Below are 19,624 nucleotides of genomic sequence, written 5' to 3'. Positions count from 1 at the left end.
TCAAAGGAGAAACACATTGGTAAGTCATAATCAGAATCAAGGCATGTCAAAAGTAATTTGTTACTAACTCTAGTATTCATTACTAGTGTTACATAAAATTATGTAAAATAAATTTTATACTTTGAATTAGATATTTTTCAGTGTTATCAGTACCAAAAAAATACTCACTTGCATTAGAATGTGTTTTTATTTTCTCCTAGACAGAAAAAGATAAGTGGAGTTAGAATTCAAATGTAAGATCCTGAGCGAAATGAGGAGGGGTAAAAGTGGGGAGTTTGGTGGCACAGGAAGACAATCTAGATTGTGAATATAACCCCTTTAGAATAAATATTGGTGGGTGCTCATTGATAAATGAAATTTTTTTCTTCATTAATATTTACAGTTTTAAATGGATTCATGTAGACATTTTAAAATGTTTGAATGGGCATGACTAGGAATTAGGAATTAGAGTGAGGCTTTTATTAAATCAAATGAGTGCTCATCATACTTTCTTTTTTTCTGTGTTTTTTTCAAAGTCAAAATAAAAATGTAGAGACAAATCTCCAAATTTAATGTTATATTTGTGAAGAAAGAATTGCAATTTGAAGGCTGTTCACAGACTGGTGGCATTCCATAGGACCAAAAAACAAAGAGAAATCTAGAGGTTTTATAAAAAGGGAGATATGTACTGCTCTTTGAGAAAGTTCACTGACATTAGTAAGTGTTTAGGGAGCTAACAAGTTCTTATTTGTGAGCAATGGTGGTGGGCAGAATCAGTCCCAGCATTGCAGCAAGTCATCTCAGAAGCTATAGATAAAGCTGGTTTCACGTTACAACAAGCAATTTCAGTAGTCAGGCTTGCAGAGAATTACCTACTTGGAGCAATGTTTTATACACTAAGTGCTTTCCCCCCCAGCTTCTAGACTCTGTTTCAGTTTGGATATGACAAGAACGACTCAATGTGTATGATCAATTATAACAGTTTTCAATAGGTCAATACACAAAAAGAATAACAGCTAAAAAAACAAAACATAATATTCAGGGCTGCACAAATGCTTGATATCTTAATACACCACTCTGGTAAAGTTCAGTTTTGAGCAGCCAATGTGGAACCTTATATGTTGCCCCAAAATATGTATCTCAAGAGTTTACTATCCTTGGACTGTTCACATAATGAAGGAAGTGGAGAGGAGATGAAGCATAATACGGACAATACTAGAAACCTAGTCTTCTTCCACCTTTATGTAAATACCAAGGAGATAGAGATAATGGACATGTATGATTTAATGCACACTCAACCTATATGCTAGTGACTATGAATTTATTTATTTTTTTCTCTTCACACTAATCAGATTAGAAGTGTTTTCTTTGGTCCAGGGAGGGGGATTGAGGAGGAGGATTCTGGTGGGCAAAAAAGAGTAAAAGCATGTTTAAGGTATACTTCATGGGATCCAAGATGGCCAAAGAGGAACAGCTCTGGAGTGCAGTTCCCAGCGAGCATGCAGAGGGTGAGTGATCACCATATTTCCAAACAAGTTTTTACTGCCCAAAGACCAGGAGATTCCTGGGCAGAGAAGCGTCAGAAGTCTCCAGTATGGCTGTTTCAGCTGGCGCATTGGGTCCCCACACAAAAACTGACACAAATCTGGGCGGCCGTTTCAACTGACACCTGGAACACCTGAGAGACAGAGTCACCCATTCAATTGAAAAAAAGGGGGCTGAAACATGAAGCCAGGTGATCTGGCTCAGTGGGTCCCACCCCAACAAAGACCAGCAATCTGAAATGCTCTGGATTGAGTCTCACAGCAAGCACAGCTGGACCTGGGATGGTCCAACTCTTAGGGGGAAGGGCGTCCATCATTATTGAGGCAGCCCACCACTACTGAGGCAGTCTGCCATTACTGAGGCAGTCCAACATTACTGAGGCAGTCTGCCATTACTGAGGCAATCCACCATTTCTGAGGCAGGCCACCATTACTGAGGCAGTTCTAACTATACCTATATAAACAAAAGCGCAAGGAAGTTCACACAGCAGCTGAGCAGAGCCCACAGCAGCTCAGCAACACCTCTGTTGGCAGACTGTGACTAGGCTACCTATTTTCAGGGCAGGGCATCACTGAAAAAAGGCAGCAGCACCTCAGGAACTTATAAATGAAGCCCCACCTTCCCAGGATAGAGCACCTGGGAAAAAAAGGTGGTTATGAGCTCCGCTGCAGCAGACATAAACGTACCTGCCCAGCAGCGCTGAATGGAACAACAGAGCTCACAGCTCAGCACTTAATCTCCTATAAGGGACAGACTGTATCCTCAAGCAGCTCCCCAACCCCTGTATATCCAAAGAGACACTTCATAAAGGAGAGCTCAGGCTGACATCTCGCGGGTATCCTTCTGGGACAAAGATAACAGAAGAATAAACTGGCAGTAACCCTTACTGTTTGGCAGCTGTCACAGGTAATCCCCAGGCAAGTGGGTCTGGAGCAGACCTCCAGCACTCCTACAGCAGAGGGGCCTGACTGTTAGAAGGAAGAAATAACTTCATCATCAACAAAAAGGATGTGAACTCAGAGACCCCATCCGAAAGTCACCAACTACAAAGACCACAGGTAGATAAAGACACAAAGATGGGAATAAATTAGCACAAAAAGGATGGAAAAACCAAAAACTAGAACGCTTCTCCTCCTTCAAGGGGTCACAACTCCTCACCTGCAAGGGAACAAGACTGGATGGAGAATAAGTCTGATGAATTGACAGAAACAGGCTTCAGAAAGTGGGTAATAACAAACTTCTCAGAGCTTAAAGAACATTTTCTAATCCAATGTAAAGAAACTAAGAACCTTGAAAAAATGTTTGATGAAATGCTAACAAGAATAAACAGCTTACAGAAGAATATAAATGAATTGATGGAGCTGAAACACACAACAAGAGAGCTTTGTGAAGCATACACAAGTTTCAATAGCTGAATCAACAAAGCAGAAGAAAGGATATCAGAGATTAAAGATTAACTCAATGAAATAAAAGGAGAAGGCAAGATTAGAAAAAAAAGAGTAAAAAGAAATGAACAAAACCTCCAGGAAATATGGGATTATGTGAAAAGACCTAATGTACATTTGATAGGTATATCTGAATGTGATGGAGAGAAGGAATCCAAGCTGGAAAACACTCTTCAGGATACTATCCAGGAGAACTTCCTCAACCTAGCGAGGCAGGCCCATATTCAAGTCCAGGAAATACAGAGAACATCACAAAGATATTCCTCAAGAAGAGTAACTCCAAGGCACATAATCATCAGATTCATCAAGGTTGAAATGAAGGAAAAAATGCTAAGGGCAGCCAGAGAGACAGGTCGGGTTACCGACAAAGGGAAGCCCATCAGACTTACAGAAGATCTCTCGGCAGAAACCCTAAAAGTCAGAAGAGAATGGGGGCCAATATTCAACATCCTTAAAAAAAAAAAGAACTTTCAACCTAGAATTTCATGTCCAGCCAAACTAAGCTTCATAAGCGAAGGAGAAATACAATCCTTTATGAACAAGCAATTCCTGAGAGATTTCCTCACCACCAGGCCTGACTTACAAGAGCTCCTGAAAGAAGCACTAAACAAGGAAAGTAACAACCAGTACCAGCCACTCCAAAAATGTACCAAATGGTAAAGACCATCAACACAATGAAGAAAATCTGTCAACTAATGGGCAAAACATCCAGCTAGCATCAAAATGGCAGGATCAAATTTACACATAACAATGTTAATCTTAAATGTAAATGGACTAAATGCCCCAATCAAAAGACACAGACTGGCAAATTGGATAAAAAGTCAAAACTCATTGGTGTGCTGTATTCAGGAACCCATCTGACATGCAAGGACACACACATAGGTTAAAAATAAAGGGATGGAGGAAGATTTATCAAGCAAACAGAGAGAGAAAAAAAAGCCAGAGTTGCAATCCTAGTGTCTGATAAAGCGGACTTTAAACCAACAAAGATCCAAAGAGACAAAGAAGGACAGTACATCATGGTAAAAGGATCAGTGCAACAAGAAGAGCAATTATTCTAAATATATAGGCACCCAATACAGGAGCACCCAGGTACATAAAGCAAGTTCTTAACGACCTACAAAGAGATTTAGACTACCACACAATAATGGTGGGAGAGTTTAACACTCCACTGTCAATATTAGACAGATCAATTAGACAGAAAATTAACAAGGATATCCAGGACTTCAATGCAGATCTGGACCAAGCAGATCTAACAGACATCTACAAAAATCTCCACCCCGGCCGGGTATGGTGGCTCACGCCTGTAATCCAAACATTTTGGAGGCCAAGGTGGGCGGATCACCTGAGGTCGGGAGTTCAAGACCAGCATGACCAATATGGTGAAACCCCGTCTTTATTTAAAAAAATAATAATAATAAAAATTTAAAAAAAATCTCCACTCCAAATCCACAAAATATACATTCTTCTCACACTGCCTGGCACCTACTCTAAAATTAACCATATAATTGGAAGTAAATCACTCCTCAGCAAATGCAAAAGAATGGAAATCATAACAAACAGTCTCTCAGACCATGGTGCAATCAAATTAAAACTCAGAATTAAGAAACTAACTCAGAACTGCACAACTTCATGGAAACTGAACGACTGGTTCCTGAATGTCAACTGGATAAACAATGAAATGAAGGCAGAAATAAAGATGTTCTTCAAAACCAACAATAAAGAAGACACAACATACCAGAATCTCTGGGACACATTAAAGCAGAGTGTAGAGGGAAATTTATAGCAATAAATGCCCACATGAGAAGCAAGGAAAGATCTAAAATCAATACCCTATTGTCAAAATGGAAAGGATAGAGGAGCAAGATCAAAAAAACTCAAGTTAGTGGAAGACAAGAAATAAGTAAGATCAGAGCAGAACTGAAGGAAATAGAGACATAAAAAAATCAATAAATCCAGGAGCTGGTTTTTTGAAAAGATCAACAAAATACACCATTGACCAGATTAATAAAAAAGAAAAGGGAGAATAATCAAATAGATGCAATAAAAAACAATAAAGGGGATATCACCACTGACTCCACAGAAATACAAATTACCATCAGAGATTACTACAAACAACTCTATGCACATAAACCAGGAAACCTGGAATAAATGCATAAATTCCTGGACACTTGCACCTTCCGAAGCCTAAACCAGGAAGAAGTCAAAACCCTGAATAGGGCTGAAGTTGAGGCAGCAAGTAATAGCCTACCAACCAAAAAAAGTCCAGGTCCAGACGGGTTTGGAGCTGAATTCTACCAAATGTACAAAGAGGAGCTGATATCATTCCTTCTTAAATTATTCCAAACAATCCAAAAAGAGGGAATTCTTCCCAAATCATTTTATGAGACCACCATCATCCTAATACCAAAACCCGGCAGAGACTCAACAAGAAAAGAAAACTTCAGGTCAATATCCATGATTAACATAGATGCAAAAGTCCTCAATGAAATACTGGCAAACCGACTGCAACAGCACATCAAAAAGCTTATCCATCATGATCAAGTAGGCTTCATCCCGGGGATGCAAGGCTGGTTCAACATACAAAAGTCTATAAACATAATCTACCACATAAACAGAACCAAAGACAAAAATCACATGATTATCTCAATAGATGCAGAAAAGGCCTTTGAAAAAATTCAACAGCACTTTATGCTAAAAACTCTCTATAAACTATGTATCGAAGGACCATATCTTAAAATAATAAAAGCTATTTATGATAAACATACAGCCAATATCATACTGAATGGGCAAAAACTGGAAGCATTCCTTGAAATCTGTCACTAGACAAGGATGCCCTCTCTCACCACTCCTGATTAATATAGTATTGGAAGTTCTAGCCATAGCAATTAGGCAAGAAATTAAAAAAAGGGTATTCAATTAGGAAAAGAGGAAGTCAAATTGACTCTATTTGCAGACGACATGATTGTATATTTAGAAGACCCCATCATCTCAACTCAAAATCTCCTGAAACTGATAAGCAACTTCAGCAAAGTCTCAGGATACAAAATCAATGGGCAAAAATCACAAGCATTCCTATACACCAAGAACAGACTAACAGAGAGTCAAATCATGAGCGAACTCCCATTCAGAATTGCTACAAAGAGAATAAAATATCTAGGAATACAACTAACAGAGGATGTAAAGGACCTCTTCAAGGAGAACTACAAACCACTGCTCAACGAAGTAAGAGAGGACACAAACAAATGGTGAAACATTCCATGTACATGGTTAGGAAGAATCAATATAGTGAAAATGGCCATAATGCCCAAAGTAATTTATAGATTCAATGCTATCCTCAACAAGCTACCAATAACCTTCTTCACAAAACTGGAAAAAAACACTTTAAACTATATGGAACCAAAAGAGAGCCCACATAGCCAAGATAATCCTAAGCAAAAAGAACAAAGCTGGAGGCATCATGCTACCTGACTTCAAACTATACTACCAGCCTGCAGTAATCAAAACAGCATGGTATTGGTACCAAAACAGAGATGTAGAACAATGGAACAGAACAGAGGCCTTGGAGGCAATGCCACACATCTACAACCAGCTGATCTGAAAAACCCAACAAAAACAAGCAATGGGGAAATGATTCTCTGTTTAATAAATGGTGTTGGGAAAACTGGCTAGCAGTGTGCAGAAAGAAGAAACTGGACCCCTTCCTGATGCCTTACACTAAAATTAACTCCAGATGGATTAAAGACTTAAACATAAGACCTAACACCATAAAAACCCTAGAAGAAAACCTAGGCAAAACCATTCAGGACATAGGCATAGGCAAGGACTTCATGACTAAAACACCAAAAGCATTGGCAACAAAAGCCAAAATAGACAACTGTGATCTAATTAAACTCCAGAGCTTCTTCACAGCAAAAGAAACAATTGTTAGAGTGAACCGGCAACCAACAGAATGGGAAAAAAATATTGCAATCTACCCAACTGACAAAGGGCTAATATCCAGAATCTACAAAGAACTAAAACAGATTTACAAGAAAACAACAAACAAACCCATTCAAAAGTGAGTGCAGGATATGAACAGACACTTTTCAAAAGAAGACATATATGAAGCCAACAAACATATGAAAAAACTCTCATCATCACTGGTCATTAGAGAAATGGAAAGCAAAACCACATTGAGATACCATCTCATGCTAGTTAGAATGGCAATCATTAAAAAATAAGGAGACAACAGATGCTGGAGAGGATGTGGAGAAATAGGAACACTTTGACACTGTTGGTGGGAGTGTAAATTAGTTCAACCATTGTGGAAGACAGTGTGGTGATTCCTCAAGGACCTAGAAATAGAAATTCCGTTTGACCCAGCAATCCCATTACTGGGTATATACCCAAAGGATTATAAATCATTTTATTATAAAGACACATGCACACCTATGTTCATAACACACTGTTTACAATAGCAAAGACCTGGAACCAACCCAAATGCCCATCAACGATAGATTGGACAAGGAAAATGCAGCACATATACACCATGGAATGCTATGCAGCCATAGAAAACGATGAGTTTGTGTCCTTTGTAGGGACATGGATGAATCTGGAAACCATCATTCTCAGCAAACTGACACAAGAACAGAAAATCAAACACTGCATGTTCTCACTCATAGGCAGGTATTGAATAATGAGAACACATGGACGCAGATAGGCGAGCATCACACACTGGTGTCTTTTGCGGGGAGTAGGGGAGGGACAGCAGTGAGTAGGGAGTTTGGGAAGTATAACATTGGGAGAAATGCCAGATATCGGTGACGGGGATGGAGGCAGCAAACCACTTTGCCATGTAGGTACCTATGCAACAATCCTGAATGTTCTGTACATGTACCCGAGAACCTAAAGTGCAACCAAATATATATAAAGATATACATCATGAAAATATTAAAAATAATGAGAATTTAAGGCTAACAGAAGACACATTTGGGGGCAAAAGAACCATTTGGAACATTTAGACTTTAAAAAGCACATATAGATACATTTAAATATACACACACAGAGCACATATAGACACATTTAAATATACACACACACATATATAGCATATATGTAACACATGAAACATAACATGGTATATATGACAAGTATAGCATACAAAACAAACATATAAAACATAGCATATATTTGTATGTGTTATATATTTTATATATGTTGATATATAATATTACACATTATAATTATATAAAATTTAGTCCAGATTGATACAACACACACACAGTAAAACTTAGTCTCTGGGAAACAGATCTATGTATCTGCAGAGTAAAACTATGAAAACAACTTATATCAATTAAACTAGTTGTGTTTTTATTTATGAAATAATGACTCACAGACCACCAAACATATGAACCAAATGTAAACAAAAATACCAGGATGGGGAAGCATACGGCTAAGCAGAGTTAGAAATTATCTGCAGAATAGATTTAGTACATTCGGAGAAAAGCAAGCACTTGTATTCATAAAATAAGAGAATGCTGTCAAAATAAGAGATAACTATTGACTATAGTCATTAAGTTGTACAGTAGATTGGTTGAACATATTTCCCCTATCCAACCGATTTTTTTTTTTTTTTGAGACAGAATCTTGCTCTGTCACCCAGGCTGAAGTACAGTGGCACAATGTTGGCTCACTGTGACCTTCACCTACCCAGTTCAAGCGATTCTCCTGCCTCAGCTTCTTGAGTAGCTGGGATTACAGGGGTGGGACACCATGCCCAGCTATTTTTTGTATTTTTGATAGAGATGAGGTTTCACCATGTTGGTCAGGCTGGTCTTGAACTCCTGACCTCATGATTTGCCCACCTTGGCCTCCCAAAGTGCTGAGATTACAGACGTGAGCCACTGTGCCCAGCTCTAACTGAAATTTTGAATCCTCTCCACCACCCCAACACCCTCAGCCTCTGATAACCACCATTCTACTCTTTACTTCTATGAGTTCAACTTTTTTCTTGATTTCACATATAAGTTAGGTCATGCAGTATTTGTCTTTTTGTGTTAATAACAATGTATTATATCTTGAAAACTGCTAAGAGGATAGATTTTAAATTTTCTTTTCAGAAAAAATGGTAAGTATGTGAGGTAATGCATATGTTAATTAGCAGTAGTTAACCATTTCACAATGTATAGATACAGTATTCCAAAACAACTTGTTGTACATGATAAATATATACAAATTATGTCAAATAAAATAATAATAAATGTTTATAAAGAAGCCATATAAAAAGAAGTAAAATAAAAAAATTTAAATGTTACCTTATGGAAAGGAAAGGAAAATGAATACAGCTAAGGATCTAGCTGATTCTCTGGACAATAAAAACTGAGAAAATGTCACAGGAAACAAAAAGAACAAAAGAAAAAGGTAAGAATAATAAAAGATTATTTTCATGGAAAAAAGATTCAATATTCTGGATTTTATCTAACAAGAGTGCCAGGTGAAAGGAAATGTGATAGTGAATGAAAGAAACAATGAAATAAATTCGAAAAAGATGATTGTCTTCAGCAAAGGAAAAACACCTCTTCCCGTCAAAAACATAGAAATGCTGGTTACGAATTTTTAAAAGATCCAAATCCTATGAAATTTCAGAACTTCCAGGATAGGGAAACTTCCCTAATCTTCCATAGAGAGAAAAAGTAAAACACATACACCACAGAGCAGGAAACTGGTTGGCTGGTTTACTTCCCATCAGGCACTGAGTACTAAAAAGACGAACAAACATCTTGAGGAAAAGTATTTCTACTTCATTAACTTACCAGTGAAGTATAATGAAAAAACTCAATCCAGTTTTCCGAATGTTCAAGGATCTCGTGAGAAATCTACCTCTTGAGGACTGCTTTGGATGGATCCTACTGCTTGCGGCCTGAATTTTTCCCTTCTCTGCTGCCTATTTCAGGCCTAACGCTCGTCTTTCCCCAGCTGCTGAGAGTATTGGTGGCTGACAGTTTGCAGCTGAGTTCCTCCCCACCCATCATCCCAACATTGTTCTGGTTGATGAGCGTCACCTTGCCCAAGATCATACTCCTTCCTGGGTGTAACCCACACCCAATGCCTTCTCCTCTGTGGGAGCTGGAACAATGATAAAGGGCATCTCCACCGTGTGAAATCAGCTGAGGCCGTTGTTTTGAGTGTTCCACAAGCCAGCTTTTTCTTTTATTCAATCTTGCTCCCTTGTTTAATCTCCCTTTTTCTCCCCTTATCCCCCACTAGGTTGATCCTTAGGAGCAAAATCCAATCAATGTCCTATGAATTTCCTGAATAACAAATCTTTCTTTCAGAATCTGCTTATGGGGAAACAAACCAGCACTAAAAAACTATAAAACCTAATAAAAAAAAAAAAAAACAAGGGAAAAACACATTTAACATAGAAAGTGAGAAAATGATTATGAATTTGAGTTAGTGGTCACTGAAGATGTATAAAGAAAATGTAAGCACATAAGAAAAGAAAGGAAAAGCTACTTCATCTGTATGCTTGGGACATAATCCTTTGAGCACTAGAACTTCAGTGCCATAGGATTGCATTTCCTTCTCTACAGTTTCAATTGCTGTATTTGGGTTATATATTCGCATAATTTCAAAACCATAAATGTTATTTTATTGTGCTTATATTTTCAAAATCAACCCACAGTAAAGCTAGAGCACAACTTTAGCTACATATCAAATGTGAAATTTATAAACTTTACAAATTTAAAATACCAATATAAACAAGTTCTAGGAAAGGAAAGAGAACATATGGTTGGGTAAGTCACTATGTGATTAATCTTTTGAAAAGCAAAATAAAATGATATTATCTAAAGTTAGTAAATCAGGGAAAAAAATCAAAATATTTATTTAAACTGTATAAAGAAAACTACCGGGAGGCCGAGGCAGGTGGATCACGAGGTCAAAAGATCGAGACCATCCTGGTCAACATGGTGAAACCCCGTCTCTACTAAAAATACAAAAAATTAGCTGGGCATAGTGGCGCGTGCCTGTAATCCCAGCTACTCAGGAGGCTGAGGCAGGAGAATTGCCTGAACCCAGGAGGTGGAGGTTGCTGTGAGCCGAGATCGCTCCATTGCACTCCAGCCTGGGTAACAAGAGCGAAACTCCGTCTCAAAAAAAAAAAAAAAAAAAAGGAAAACTACCTGAAGAAACAAAACTGAGAAACTATGAAAAGAAAGACTATTCAGAGATGAAATGTGTATTGGTATGTGAGAAATTTTGTAGTCTTAATCTGAGACTCATCTATAGATATTTTAATGTCATAATTTTTTCATTTAAAATACAACAAAAAATAAATAGCACACTTATCAAAAAAACTATTTAAATACATTATATTCAAATAATATAAGTTACAGTAAAATAACTTAAATCTTTTAATTTGGATAATGTCCATAACTTTTGAAAGTGCTTTCATATGCTGCTAAAATCATTTATCGATCGCTTCTTCTGAGCAAATTGCTGCTTTTCCTAGTAACTCATTTATTTTCATCTCCAAGACAGGTAAGGGAAAATGTCTTTTTGTCCCTTTGACACATAAGAAAACTAAAACACAGAGAGTAGGTTGGTTTGCCTAAGGTCATAAAACTGATCCTGGTGGTACAAGAGCTCCATTTTTTTTCTTCTTCTTTCCAATCCCAGAATTTTTAGACTCTGTTTGTAATCACTATGAAATGGTTGATTACCAAAAAAAGTCCAGAGAAACTCAAGTGAGAAGTAGATAGAAGGGAGAGTGGGAAATGGAGAAGTAATTATTTTCTTCCTGACTTATTTGCCAGGCACTGTGGTAGGTGTTTACACAGATCTTACTTCATTAATCCTCACAAGTCCTATGAAATAAATATTTTATTGTGCCCAGCTACCATATTAGAAAACTGAGGCTCATACTCGCTAAATTACTTATGGGAGTCCATGTAGCTTGAAGATGGTAAGGAATTATCAAATTCTCAAACTTGTGTTTTTGTCCCTACAGCAAAGTCTTTTCAAGTTCAGCATTATTGAAAGTTTAGGGTGAATAATTCTTGTGGTGGGCTGTCTTAATTGTAGGATGTTTAGTATAAATTCTGGCCTCTATCCAGTTGATGCCAGTCATAGTCCCACATTCATTGGTGACAACTAAAATGCTCCCAGGTGTTTCCAAGGGTTCAGGGTGAAGAAAACACCCCCAGTTGAGAGCCACTGCTTTCCAGGAATGGATAATATTTCCTTGATCTGTGTTATAAAATATCTCCTTAATAGAACTTACAATTCTTTAAACTGAAATTCTCTCTAGCTTTTTCTTTGTACCTTACTGTCAAATTTTTATTGACAATGTTGAGTTTTACCTGAACCCAGAGTTTCTGGAAAGCACTAAGGTTAAGAAATCCCCAAACCTCTTTGTTTTCTGGAAAAGCCTTACTACAAGGAGCCATCCTTCCCCAGATGACCTGGGTAAGACTATGAATATTGTCTCTGTTTACCTCTGACAAGGCCAGACATGCACACCCCAAATCCCTATTTACTCCATAAATGATCAGTTATTATGTTAACATCAAACGTCTTTAATGACATAAATTCAGGGTTTTTTCTACATAGCTATGGATACTGAAATGGATGAGGAGGTACCACATCTGATGCAGCAGGGACACCGTCACAGTTCCACCATTCCTCCACTCAACTGGTCTCCCACATCTCTCATCCCTAGTTCTCTCAACCATGCACCCAACTTCTCTTTCACTGATTATCCCACAATAACATTGTCAGTCAGACTTTTGGATCAGCACTGGTTATAATCTCAAGGGCATTCAGGGCCTGCAAGCAGGTAAATGATTAACATTAACAGGAATGAAATCATAAGTAATGGTAGAAAAATTGGCTATGTTGGATGACACTAAAATCCAATTTAAATTTTTTTTTAGACTTTGGTTAGAGAAAACCTGTAATTCCTACATTAGATCCATACATAGGTTTTAAATTGGCTTACTGGTGGGCCAAATGTCTCCAAGAGATTTGTTTTGTATGATTTGTACATTGTTAAATACAGTAATTCAGATTGCTTACCTACATTTAACTAAGACTTGCTTAATATAAAGAATTGGATTTCCGACTTCTCCTATGTTGGAAAGATGAATTTCACATTTCAGCAAGGAAATAATTTGCTTGACCTTTGTAGATGATGCTTTCTCTTTTTGAATGGGTCATAGGCTTCCAAATTCACCCTAATATATTGGGTTATATCTGTCTGTTCAATTCTTGTATATTACCTACCAAACCCCTGCTGACATCTGAGTTTGGAAACTTTGGTCTATCTGTGCAGTGCGTTTTTTAAATCCTACTTCAGATTTACAAATCCACAATCTCCTTTCCCTGAATATTTCAGTCATATAAGTTGAGATACATACATATTGGGAATAAGTAGATTCTTTTCCAGGGGTAAATATCCAAGGAGGGTCACTCTGTGAAGTAGGCTGGTGAAAGAGAAAACCAGTACCATGAAAAAGAGGGAGTAAATCACTGGTATCCTGGGTGATAAAATTAATTCTGAAAAGATTAATCTTATGTGAAGATTACAATAATTCTGAAGAGATTAATCTTATGTGAAGTAATCTTAAAAACTTATGCTGATCAAATATGTATAAATTCACTAACTTGGAAAAAATAAAGGTTATTTGATTTATTTTCTCCTTCAAACAAAGATGAGATTATATTAACATATTCCTTTTTAAAAGAGAATGTCTTGTTTCAGATTTTGCACATTCAGATTTTCTTAAAAAGACTGACTAAAAATGTTCTATAAGTCTTTTGAAACTGTAATAGTAATATACTAATGGAACAGATCAGAAGTACCATAAAATTGCCTTAGTCATTATCTTTCTTGAAATTAGCATTTTAAAGTACATTTTGCATTTATAATAAGATGGTAATACATAAGATACGCATGGTGTAAATTGAAAAAGATTTTCTTATACCTATCTCTATGCATCTATGAATCTATATATCTGTGTATCTATCTATCTATCATCTGTCTATCTATCTATCTATCTAATCTGAGTCATTGTTTAAAAATTATCTGTTGAAATTTTAGCACCTGGATTTTCAAATGTAGACTTTAATTTTCTAGTTATCTGAGATATGGTAAATCTTACAGCTAGTACCTAAAAAAAAAGAAAGAAAGAAAGAAAGAAAGAAAGCTCTAACAAATCCCACAACCTTTTTATTATTCCTTATTTATTGTCTTTCCCATCAGTTTTCTTGTTTCTCTTTTCTCTTACTAAACAATTTATTTTTAATCCTTGAGCTTCAGTATTTTAAGGAAATTCCGTTTTGTATACACTTAATTAGACTGAACAATAGGCTGTCAAATCGGTAATCCTCATTCCCTTCATGTTATAATACACAAATTAAGTAATATAAAAATTATCCAGGCAAAAGTATTTTAAATATCTCTTTTAAAAGTACTGTGGTTGAAGTTATAATAATCATCATTAATTAGTGAATATAGAAAATCATTGGTTTAGAAACTTGTTAAGAGAGAACACATCAGGCTGAGTGCAGTGGCTCACACCCGTAATCCCAGAACTTTGGGTGGCTGAGGTGGAAGGATTTCTTGAGCTCAGGACTAGATCAGCCCTGGGTAACATGGCAAGACTCTGCCTCAAAAATTTTAATTAGCTGGATGTGGTGTTGTGTGCTGTAGTTTCAGCTACTCAGGGGGCTAAGGTAGGAGGATTGCTTGAGCCTAGGAAATTGAGGCTGCAAATGAGTCATGTTCACATCACTGCACTTCAGTTTGGATGACAGATCATGACCCCTGTCTCAAAAAATAAAAATAAAAAAATAAAAACAGAGACAGAGAGAACACATCTTCTGATGCAGTTCTGGTTTAAGAAACTTTATTCCCTCATTTCTAATGTGTGCAGTTTTCTCTTGAGATGAGAGTCCTTCCATTGGATGCCAAGAAAGCCGTCTTGTAGAAAATCAGTCCCGTAAGACACTTGCACAGAATGGAAAAATATTCTGCTTACTACCTCACTACAAGATACTGTCTGTGGAAATTATTAGTAATTCTAAGCATTCACACAATCACTGTTCAAAGTGACATTATTTGGAGACATGGCATTGACAAGAAGAATTTCAAAGCAGCAAGAATGATAAAGTAATTTGCAAAAGTACAGTAGGCCATCAAAATGATGACAAAACAGTTTTAGGTGATGGAAATTATATGTATGTTCATGCCTTTAGTATTAGAAAACAAAGCCTGCATACCTGGGTTATGTCAAGAGTTAATCTGACCTGTGACTTAAAAGCCTCTAAGTTATACTAAAAAATAAAAATTAGAAGATTTGTGTTGCCATCAGGATGTAACATTTTTTTCTAAGAACTTTCATTTATTTGGAGTCTTTTTCCTGCATAATTTTCAATATAATCACTGAAAATTTGTGTAACTAAAAAGAAACCACAAACAGAAGAGTGATTGATTCATCAGATGTGCATGCTTAGCTTCAATATATATTTTGGTAGAAAATATAAACAGTTTATTTGCCTAGGATTTATATTAACTTAATGACTTGGATCCTAGTTAATTATCTATAACTATGCTAACCCATTTCATGTGCAGAATTGTACTGATACAGTTTGGTATTTGTCCCCTCCAAATTTCATGTTGAGATGTGATCTCCAGTGTTGGATCTAGGGCCAAGTGGGAGGTGTTTGGGTCATGGAGGCAGACTCCTCATGATTGGCTTGGTGCCATCATCATGATAATGAGTGAGTTCTTGCTCTGTTAGTTATCGTGAAATCTGATTGTTCAAAAGAGCCTGGCTCCCTCCTCCTCTCTCTGTCTCACCATGTGACACATCTGCTCCCTATTTGCCTTTCCTATGATTGTAAGCTCCTTGAAGCTTTCACCAGAAGCAGATGCTGGCACCATGCTTCTTGCACAGCTTGCAGAACTGTGAGCCAAATAAGCCTCTTTCTTTTATTAATTACAAGTCTCAGGTATTCCTTGATAGCAATGCAAAGCAGACTAATATACATGTGGATTTGTAAAATCATGACATAGTCATCTCAGAGAAAAAAATTTTAAGGAAGCATAATTGATAGAGAGGTAGACCTAGATGTGAGAATTTGCTAAAGACAAATGATAAAATAAAATATCTATAAGTCATCTTTGGCAAACTAGGTTATTTCCTTGTAACCATGGGGAAATTCAATCAATTCAAGCAAACATTAATTTTATAAAACAGAATTTTTTTTCCTACATAAGAGAAGATCAAGTAAATTTTTGACTGAGTTGATCAGATACATTTGATGTTACATTGGAGGGCAGCGGTCGCTCACTGAGTTATTGGGAAAGAAAAAAAAGAAGACTATCTCTTACAAAAAACAGTGATGGGACCTCATTCAGTGTGAAGGAACAAGGAGGAACACATATATTGTCACTAAGGAGACTGTAAACAGATTGCTACTGTCTACATATAAATGAAATCATGAATCAATTAATAACAAACAGCATCATTTGAGCTGTTTCTCTAGAACTCAGAGTTTTCATGGATGTAAGCACTATCTTATTCTATGGTCATGTAAAACGTTTACAAGACATATGTTTAGATCTATAGCCAGGTATGGTGGTGGGCACCTGTAGATCCAGCCACTCAGGAGGCTGAGGCAGGAGGATTGCTTGAGCCCAGGAGGTCAACGCTGCAGTGAGCTGTGATCATGCCACAATACTCCAGCCTGGGCAACGGAGCAAGACTCTGTCTCTTCAAAAAATAATAAAATACATATATATTTGACATGCTCCAAAATCTGAAATTTTTAAAGCACTAACATGACACCACAAATGGAAAATTCCATATATAAAGACTTAATACAAACTTGGTTTCACATACAAAATTATTTAAAATATTGTATAAAATTATCTTCAGGCTGTGTGTTAAGGTGTATTTGAAACATAAGTAAGTTTCAGACTTGGGTCCTCATCCAAAGATATCTCATTAGGTATAGTATATGCAAATATTCCAAAATCTGAAAAAAATATGAAGTCCAAAACACTTCTGGTCCTAAGCATTTTGGATAAAGTATTCTCTCTCAACCAATACATTATTGTTTGAGAAGCAGAGCAAAGCAAACTAATTTATTCATATACCAAATAATTATGTATTAAGTTTTTGCTATCAGTCAGGCACTATCCCAGGTACAGGGAGTAAAGTCATTCCTTTGTCTGATCCTTCATGGAAAAACAATTTTGAATTATCTTTTGCAGTTAAAAGTAACCACATGACCTAGTTTTAGGCTTTCTCCATTAAACATTTCCCATGCATAATCATCCATATTCTTTTCTCATGTTCTAAAATTAGAAATTGAGGTGATATCCAAGTTAACTCTGGAAGCCAAGTTTTGAAGATGGTGGAGCCAAAATTTGAAAGAAGATTTGGTTCAAGAATCATTGTCTGAAGGGGAATAACCCAACTGAAAACCCCGTTTTAGTTGCTGTAAGAGAGAGATGAAATTTTATGTATTATGTTACTGATGTTTTAGAGTTTATTTTTTATAGCAGCTATAATTAATCTAAACGATTTCAGCTCAAATAAGAGAAATACTTCTAACATAGCAAGAACTATAGGAAGATTCTACAATTTAAAGTTATTATCAAGGTCCCGAGAGATTATCATCTTTCTACAATTTTCAGTGTGTTTGCCCTATTGTCCTTGTGTTTATTGTTACACAGCCACAGAGTGGCTGCTACAGCTTCAGACACTGTGACTATATATGAGGAAAGCATGTGGAGAGGACAGGATGTGGAGAAATGGTGACTGGGGCTCCAAAAAGGACTTATTTTTCTTTATGACTCTTTTTTTTTTTAGTAAATAGAAATCTGTACCAAAACTGCCCCATGTTATGAACTGAATGTTAAAGTCCCCCCAAATTCATATTTTGAAACCCTAACCCTCAATATGATGGTATTTGGAGGTGAGGCCTTTGAGAGGTAATTGGGTTTATACAATGTCATGAGGGTTGGAGCTGTCATGAGGGAATTAGTGTCCTTAGAAGAAGAGAAAGAAGGACCAGAGCCTTCTATCTCTCTTTCTGACCTGTGAGGACACAGTGAGAAGGCAGCTGTCTGCAAGCCAGGAAGGAAGCCCTCACCAGGAACACATCTACCAACACCTTGATCTTGGACTCTCCAGCCTGTGGAACTGTAAGAAAATAAATGTCTGTTAATTAAGCCACTCAGTTTATATTTTGTTATAGCAGCCCTAGCAGACTAACTCTTCCCACTGCACATATACCTTTTTAATGTAAATCTATCTTAACTTTCCCATTTCTCCTATTCATAATTAGTCAGAAGAAATCTGGACCATCTAACTAATTTGCAGAATTGGTTCAGGTACCCAAATATTTTGCAATTTGGTCCACTCTATGGATTACCTCATGTTAATTGGACTGGAGTAGCAAGAAGCTGCAAATGCACAGAGACCTTGGAAAAACCCGTGTGCTCCAGAAAGTGTAATATAAACTCCATGAAGATTTAAGGGCCAACCACAGCAGTGATGTTTTTAGGAGTCCAGTGATCTTTGGCGTGTTGAAACAATCCAATCAAATTAAAAGAAAAAGTGTAGCACTACTTTAGATTCTAAAGACAGCATGTTTCACCCCTGGGAATACTTCTTCTACCCATTAGTGTGTGACAGCAAAGTCTGCCTGTTTTCAATGAAAACTGGAGAGGAAAAATGCTCTGCAGGAGGTATAGGAGAAAGCGGCTTCACTACTTGGGCCATATAACCCAGAAGGTAATATATTATTACATATTTCAGTGGTGGGAAAGAATGCAGAGTTTATAGCAAACTCTTATAAGAGAATCACAATTTAGACCCCTAGAATTCTGCTGCAAGATCATGCCACCTCAGTGGAGAATTATACTATATTCCAAAAGCAGTTATTAGAAGATATATGTCAGCCAACCTTGAGACATCAAGTGATTTTGTAGCCAGATATTTCCATCACGAACTGGTTTCTGAGAGACTCAGCCAGCCATAAGGTGGGATACATGCAGAAGAAATCCATCAAAAGATGGAATTGCACACCTGGGATTGAGCAAGGGCAGAAATAGAGGGCGCAAGTCTGATGCATAATCAGGTAGCCCAGACTCCATGTCATCCCTCACCATTACATCCAAGTCCCTCCCTCAGCACACACCAATGGGTGTGTGATGAGGACAAATATGACCGGCTGGCAGAGGAGGAAAGTGACTGAGAACACAGACCCTGCAGATACGACATTCTGCATTCAGTCGCTACCTAGATCTGCAGAAGCACTAGTTAAAGGTGAATCTGGAAATCATAATGGAAGAGGGACACAGGGAGTATCATTTATGACTTCTGACTAGATGTAGTGCAAGGGCTGTAGTTTTTTCTCACTTACTGCCCTTTTCTGTTTTTCCAGGGATTCTAGAGGAGCCGTTTCCAGAACTTAATACAGTCATGCACCACATAATTATGTTTTGACAAATGATGAGCCGTATATACAATGGTGGTCCTGTAAGGTTATAGTACTGCATTTTTACTGTACCTCTTTTTATGTTTAGATACACAAATATTTACCATTCTGTTACAATTGACTGCAGTATTCAATATAGTACCATGCTGTACAGGTTT

At 37.1% G+C, this 19,624-nt stretch overlaps 1 protein-coding gene across 1 annotated transcript in view; it reads right to left on the bottom strand.

The window, feature by feature from the left end:
* The window catches only part of DPP10 (dipeptidyl peptidase like 10), a 1,408,189-nt gene that overhangs the window by 724,831 nt on the left and 663,734 nt on the right, over positions 1-19,624 (bottom strand). The window lies entirely within an intron of this gene.

The sequence above is a fragment of the Aotus nancymaae genome, unplaced genomic scaffold, assembly GCF_030222135.1.
Source record: "Aotus nancymaae isolate 86718 unplaced genomic scaffold, 86718_ANA_hifiasm-v0.15.2.pri h1tg000029l, whole genome shotgun sequence".
NCBI lineage: Eukaryota > Metazoa > Chordata > Mammalia > Primates > Aotidae > Aotus > Aotus nancymaae.
Note: the sequence above shows the minus strand (reverse complement) of the source record. Positions and strands in the feature narration are given on the sequence as shown.